We start from the raw sequence: 6,007 nt of genomic DNA, 5'->3' as shown, positions 1-6,007 counted from the left end.
AAAGTCTTTTTTATCAAGTTCCATTCATTCGCCCCACACTCTCTCCAATGCTCTCTTGATGTTTCTGTTTCCATGTTCCTCGCTCTTCTTCCCTTCCCACAAGGTTTCCAGTTTATATACTCACACAGATATAGTTAACAATTTTTTAGTAAATAACAATGATGCCAAGCATGCATTTCTTATGGCTAACAGGATGGATAAGAGACTAACGAAGTAGGCACCTGATGTCTCTAAAGGGGCATGGCTGTGACGCTCCCGTGCAGATACCGGGAGGATTAGGATGGAGCTTGTTCCCCTGGGCTAAGCATCAGAATGCCATGACCACTGGCACCCAGATGAGAAGGAATTTCTTTCTCTGGGGCTGGTTTAGCAATCCAAGCTTTTTTCCTGTATATTTTAGGGGTAAAGGTACAAGCAGTTAATTTCCTTGTGTCAAATGAAAGGTGAAGGTAAGTGCACAATATTAATAGCTTGTTAGGGCAGAGCAAAGGGCAGTAGGCTATATGCTCTTGAGTCTGCTGCAAGAGAATTCAGGGCCACCCAGACCTGTTTATCAGTAAGAACAGACATACTGTGTCTCCTGTTCAGGGCTCCTTTCTTGTCAATGAGTCCTGTCAATAAGGATGATTGTGGGGGACTAGCTTTATGCAGAGTTGACTATGAGAGAAAATGTTTGACTGAGTGAATATTTTCACACCAGAGATCCACAGCCAGTACAGGAAAAGTCAGGTTTAAAGAATGATTTATACACTGCTGGGATATTTTGGGATAAATCCCACTATGGAAGGGAGAAACATCAAGATTTCTACAGAATTGACAGTGACTATTCTAAAGACAGGTGTTCCTGAAGCCCAATCTCATACTAGCAACATTAACAGTATACCTGAAAGCTCTAGAACAACAACAACGAAAACAAAAAATCACATCCAAAAAAGGCAGATAGCAATGAATAATCAAACTCAGTGCTGAAATCAATAAAATAGAAACAAACAAACAATTTAAAGAATCAATGAAATGAGTTGATTCTTTGAGAAAATCAGTAAGATTGACAAGCCCTTATCCAAATTAATTAAAAAGCAGAGTGCGAATATCCAAGTTAACGAAATCAGAAGTGAAAAGGGGCTATAACAACAGACAGTAAGAAATCCAGAGAATCATAATGACATACTTTCAAAATCTGTATGCCACCAAATTGGAAAATCTAAAAGAAATGAGTAATTTCCTTAATATATACCACTTACCAGAGTTAAAGATAGCATAAGCAATTTAAACAGATCTATAAATGCTAGTGAAGGGGTAGGAGAGATGGCTCAGAGGTTAAGAGCACTGACTGTTCTTCCAGAGGTCCTGAGTTCAAGTCCCAGCAACCACATGGTGACTCACAACCATCTGTAATGAGACCTCGTGCCCTCTTCTGGCCTGCAGGCAGAATATAGGCAGAACACTGCATATAATAAATAATAAAGCTTAAAAAAACCAAAGTTTTAAAAAACTACTAGTGAAATAAAACCAGTAATTAAAAGTCCTCACTCCAAAGAAAAGCCCAAAGTCACATGGTTTTAGAAAACCATTTCTACCAGGCTTTTGTAGAAGAGTAATGCCAATACTTCTCAAATTATTCCACAAAATAGAAACAAAAAGGGAACATTGCCCAATTCATTTTATGAGGCCACAGTACCCTGACATCAAAACGACATAAAGATCCAACAAAGAAAGAGAATTACAGACCAATTTCCCATATGAACAAAAATGCAAAAATTCTCAATACTGTACTTGCAAACCCAATCCAAGAACATATCAAAAAGATCACCATGATCTAAAGATGCAGGGATGGTTCAATATACATAAACTTGAAAAATGTAACTCACCATATTAACAAACTAAAAGACTAAAACTACATAATCACCATGTTAGATGCAAAAAAGGCCACTGACAAATCCCAATACCCTTTCAAGATAAAAGTCCTGAGAGATTAGGGATATAAGAAACACACTTCAACATAACAAAGGCAGTTTATAGCGAGCCATAGTCAGCCTCAATTTATATTTATTTATTTATTTATTGGTTTTTCGAGACAGGGTTTCTCTGTAGCTTTGGTGCCTGTCCTGAAACTAGCTCTTGTAGACCAGGCAGGCCTCAAACTCCCAGAGATCCACCTGCCTCTGCCTCCCTAGTGCTGGGATTAAAGGCGTGCGCCACCACCGCCCGGCTCAGCCTCAATTTAAATGGCAAGAAACTCTAAGCAAAGTTGACCAAAGTCTGGATTAAGACAAGATTGCCCACTCTCTCCATACTTATTCAATATAGTCTTGAAGTCTTAGCTACAGCTATAAGACAACTGAAGGAGATCAAAAGGATACAAATTGGAAAGGAAGAAATCAAAGTATCTTTGTTTCAGATGATATGTTAGTATAACAGTGTACATAATTGACTCTAAAAATTATACTGGAAGCTCCTACAGCTGATAAACAAAACAAAGTAGCTGGATACAAAATGAACACACAAAAGTCAATAGTCTTCCTATATACAAATGACAAACAAGTCGAGAAAAAAATCAGGGAGACCTAAGAGATAGCATGGACAGATTAGGAAGACCCAGTCTCACAACAATAAAAAGTAAGGCTGGCAATATTGTTTAGTGGTGGTCACTTATTTATCATGTGTAATTCCTTAGGGTTAACTCCCAGCATCAGGAAGTGTGAAAACAAGTGGGAAAGGGGGAGGTGGAGCAACGGGTGTGTGGGGGTAGAGCTGGTATATGTTTTTGGTTGTTGCTAACAGAGTTTCTCTGTATAACAGCCAGGTTGGCCTCAATGTCACAGAGATACATCTGCCTCTGCCTCCTGAGTGCACCACCGTGCCCTGTTGAACTAGTATATGTTAATGGAAAAGGAGTCAGTCTTATGGTAAGATATTTAAGAGGAACAAGGAGAGAAATGTCTGCTCACACGGTGGTGACACATTACAAGCCACCCTTGCTGTCTGGTGGCTTCTGTCACGTGGAAGCAAGAGTGGTGACGAGTATCAGAAGCTACATGCAGCTAAGAACTGGCAATGACACTGGTCAGGGACAGTTAGGGCATGTTATATAGGCTAAGGTCAAAACTGCTTATGGTCAAGCTTTCCTCACCTGCAGTCATGGCATTGGGAAGCACCCAGTCACCAAGGCTTGCTGTGGGACAATGGCCTGTACCCTGTCGATTTTATTTTCATAATGTGCTGATTGGCCAGTAGCCAGACAGGAAGTATAGGCTGGGCGATGAGAACAGAATTATGGGAAGAAGAAAAATTCAGTCTGCAGTCGTCATCCAGACACAGAGGAAGCAAGATGTGACTGCCTCGCTGAGAAAGGTACCAAGCCATGTAGCTAACACAGACAAGAATTATGGGCTAATATAAGTTATAAGAGTTAATAAGAAGCCCTAGCTAATAGGCCAACCAGTTTATAATTAATGTAGACCTCTGTGTGTTTCTTTGGGGCTGAATGGCTGTGGGACAGGGTGGGAAAGAAACTTCGCTCAACAAATGGCATGTTGGGGGCAGCTAGATCCACTTACAACCTGAGAGTTTGGGAACTAACTCTAGACAAAAATGAACAGAGTTAAGCCTGGCTTCTTGGTAGCATTTTCTCAGGTGGGCTCTGTTTGCTAGAGGCAAGTGCCTCTTATTTAAGAGAGGCTTCCTGACTCGGCATTCAGAAGACTGAAGTATGAGGATTCCAAGTTCAAAGACAGCCTTGGCTACCACACACATCAGAAAAAGAACAACAGCAACAACAAACTCTTTAAGGCCTGTAGAGATGACTCTAGGAGTTAAGAATACTGGCTAAGTCGGGCAGTGGTGGCGCATGCCTTTAATTCCAGCACTCGGGAGGCAGAGGCAGGCGGATCTCTGTGAGTTTGAGGCCAGACTGGTCTATAAGAGTTAGTTCCTGGACAGGCTCTAAAGCTACAAAGAAACCCTGTTCTCGAAAAACAAAAACAAAACAAACAAAATCAGCACTGGCTGTTGTTCATGTTGTTCAAGAGGACCTTGATTCGATTCCCAGACCACATGGTGATTCACAACCATCTACAACTCCAGTCCCAGGAAACCCAAGGGGATCCAACTTCCTCTGGCTCCTACAGGTACTGTATCAACATAGCGCACACACATACATTCAGGAAGACACCCATACACGTAAAGCAAAACTAAAAAATATATTTTCTTACTGAACTAATGCATCACTTTATCACTTATTGTATGAATTTTCAATTTTATTTGGGCTTTTGTTTTTCGAGACAGGGTTTCTCTGTATAACAGTCCTGGCTTTCCTGGAACTCACTTGGTAGACCAGAATGGCCTCGAACTGAGATCTCCCTGCCTCTGCCTCCCAAGTGCTGAGATTACAGTCCTACACTACCACCACCTGGCAAGGTTTTTTTTCTTTTTTTTTAAAGGCCCTGAATACCTTTTTTGGGGGAGGAGGGCAAGGGCTTCCAAGACATATTTCTCTAGGTAGCCCTTAATGTCCTGGAACTTGCTCTGTATTCCAGGCTGGCCTCAAACTCACAGAGATCCACCGGCCTCTGCCCACCCTCCCTCAAGTGCCAGAATTAAAAGCATGTACCTATTATGGGATTCCCCTCTGTATGCTATGAATATGTTTTATTGGTTAATAAATGAAGAAGCTACTTTGACTTATGGCAGGGCAGAATATAGGTAGGTAGGAAACAAAACTGAATGCAGGGAGGAAGAAGATGGAGTCAAGAGATACCATGTAGCTGCTGACGGAGAAAGATGCCAGAACCTTACCGGTAGGCCAAAGGCTGATGGTGATACATAGGTTAATAGAAATGGGTTTATCTAAGATATAAAAGCTAGCTAGGAATATGCCTAAACCATTGGCCAGTGTTGAATCTAATAAAGTTTTTGTGTGATTATTCGGGTCTGAACGACAGGGAAACCAATTCACAGTCTCCTTTTATCTGCACCAATATCGCCTAGCCTCTATCTGCTATTGAAATAAAACATCTTTAGACTTTTTTATTTTTTCAAATGAAAGATACTTTGACATGAAAGATAAAAGTTTTCTCATTATGGGTGGTGGTGGTGGTACACGCCTTTAATCCCAGCAATGGGGAGGCAGAGGCAAGTAGATCTCAGTGAGTTTGAGGATAGCCTGGTCTACAAAGTGAGTTCCAGGACCGCCAGGACACAGAGAAACCCTGTCTCAAAAACAAACAAACAAACAAACAAAAACCCTTTTCTCATTTCTTGTTACTTCTACTGCTACTGTTGAATGGAGACTAGATAGATGATGGATTTTCAAGGCGGGAGGGTACTCTTATGTAAAGTGATGGTTAATTCTGGGGTCTAATACCAAACAACCAAAGTATTTTTTGAATGTATGACTGAAAAAAAAAAAACCTAGGCCTGCCTCATTCAGGACATTGGCCAGTTAATAACTGGGTCTTCATCAACAGTCTACATTTTATTAGACATTAGAAAAATATCTCTGGTTGGGGGTGGTGGAGCACCCCTTCAATCCCAATAACAGTGTTGGGGAGGGGCAGAGGCAGGAGGATCTCTGTGAGCTCAAGGCCAGCCTGGTCTACACAGTGAGCAACAAGACATCCAGAAAGAACCTGCCTCAAAAAAACAAACAAACAAACAAACAAACAAACAAAAAAACCAAACAAACCAGAAACCCTTCTTTTCCTTCCCTTCCCTATCTGTCTCCAAATCTCCTTCCCGACAGAGTCTCACTAAGTAGTTCAAATCAGTCAAGTTCTTTGTTTTGTTGTTGTTTTTTTTTTTGTTTGTTTGTTTTTCAAGACAGGGTTTCTCTGTGGCTTTGGAGCCTGTCCTGGAACTAGCTCTTGTAGACCAGGCTGGCCTCAAACTCACATAGATCGCCTGCCTCTGCCTCCCGAGTGCTGGGATTAAAGGCATGCACCATCTACCTGGATATTTTATTACTTCTAAGATATTTTTTTAAAGATTTATTATGTATACAGTGTTCTGT

The sequence above is a fragment of the Alexandromys fortis genome, unplaced genomic scaffold, assembly GCF_014885135.2.
Source record: "Alexandromys fortis isolate MF-2015 unplaced genomic scaffold, M_Fortis_MF-2015_v1.1 scaffold_119, whole genome shotgun sequence".
Classification (NCBI taxonomy): domain Eukaryota; kingdom Metazoa; phylum Chordata; class Mammalia; order Rodentia; family Cricetidae; genus Alexandromys; species Alexandromys fortis.
This window is presented reverse-complemented; position numbering follows the sequence as displayed.